The sequence below is a fragment of the Myotis nattereri genome, assembly GCF_964212035.1.
Source record: "Myotis nattereri genome assembly, chromosome: X".
NCBI classification, from domain to species: domain Eukaryota; kingdom Metazoa; phylum Chordata; class Mammalia; order Chiroptera; family Vespertilionidae; genus Myotis; species Myotis nattereri.
Genome location: NC_138078.1, coordinates 15,348,946 through 15,350,251, shown reverse-complemented (window position 1 = coordinate 15,350,251; position 1,306 = coordinate 15,348,946). Strand labels below are relative to the sequence as shown.

Genomic DNA, 1,306 nt, shown 5'->3' with positions numbered 1-1,306 from the left:
TTCAGGGCATCTTCATCCCTAGCGTCTCTTCCTATGTGAGCCACATACTAGAGCAGGGGTGGGCGAACTTTTTGACTTGAGGGCCACAGTGGGTTCTTAAACTGGACCAGAGGGCCGGAACAAAAACATGGATGGAGTGTTTGTGTGAACTAATACATGTTAACACTGCTGCTGGTGAAGGAGCGGAGGGGAGAGCAAGAGAACCCTCCGCTCTTTCGGCTCCGTGGGCCGGATAGAACAGCCAAACGGGCCGGGTCTGGGCCGCGGGCCGTAGTTTGCCCACGGCTGTACTAGAGCATGTCTACTTTGATCTGAGGGCTCCATGGGTGCAACTTCTATCTGGACGTTAAACTCCCCTAAATACCCAGGCTTTTGCTGTTCTCTTTTCTGTTGGGGTTTTCTGTCTCCGTGGGTGCTACTCTTGGGTGTTCCTTTTTAAAGTATAAGCAAAACTTTATTTATAACATACTAAACATACCTTCCATAATTTCTTCACAGGTAGTCCAAAGAATAAAACCTCTGGCTTAATTGGGATTTACGTTTTGCCTTACATATTCCAAAATCTATCCATGTCAACTTTGGAATTTTAATCATGCCTGATACTGTGCAATAGGGTACACCTGTACCAGTGACCAAATTCCTAACTTTTGTTGTTCAGCCATTTTTCTTGATCTTGCTGTCTGACTCCATACATTCTAGAATATTTGATGGATTTGTAATAAACCTGACTTGCGTTCTTCTTATTAAACAAAATGTATGCTAAAAAAATGCCCACAATTCAGCTACTAAAACTCCTTTAAAGATCTTCTTTGCCAGTGGTTCCAAAGTTTGGGCCATCCGTACTCCCCACTCTGGGTAGCCCAAATCAACCTTGCCTTGGATACTTTCCTTTTTTTATATAAAAATATTCATTGTTCAGATTATTACAGATGTTCCTCTTTTATCCACCATAGCTCCCCTCCACCTGGTTCCCATCCCACCCCATGCCCTTACCCCCTGCCACTGTCCTCATCCATAGGTGTAAGATTTTTGTCCAATTTCTTCCCGCACCCTTCATACCCCCTTCCCCCTGAGAATTGTCAGTCCACTCCCTTTCTGTGCCCCTGCTTCTATTATATTCACCAGTTTATTCTGTTCATCAGATTTTTTTATTGACTTAATTTTTAGATTCACTTGTTGATAGATATGTATTTGTTGTCCCTTTGTTTTTCATAATTTTTATCTTTACCTTTTTCTTCTTCCTCTTCTTAAAGAATACCCTTTAGCATTTCACATAATCCTGGTTTGGTGGTGATGAACTCCTTTA

General features: G+C 42.3%; 1 pseudogene across 1 annotated transcript; it reads right to left on the bottom strand.

Annotated features, from left to right (window-relative positions):
- Positions 1-640: 640 nt before the first annotated feature.
- LOC308511126 (protein CEBPZOS-like) lies at positions 641-837 on the bottom strand (annotated as a pseudogene). The gene has a single exon. The product of its transcript is annotated as a protein CEBPZOS-like (transcript).
- Between the last annotated feature and the right edge of the window lie 469 nt (positions 838-1,306).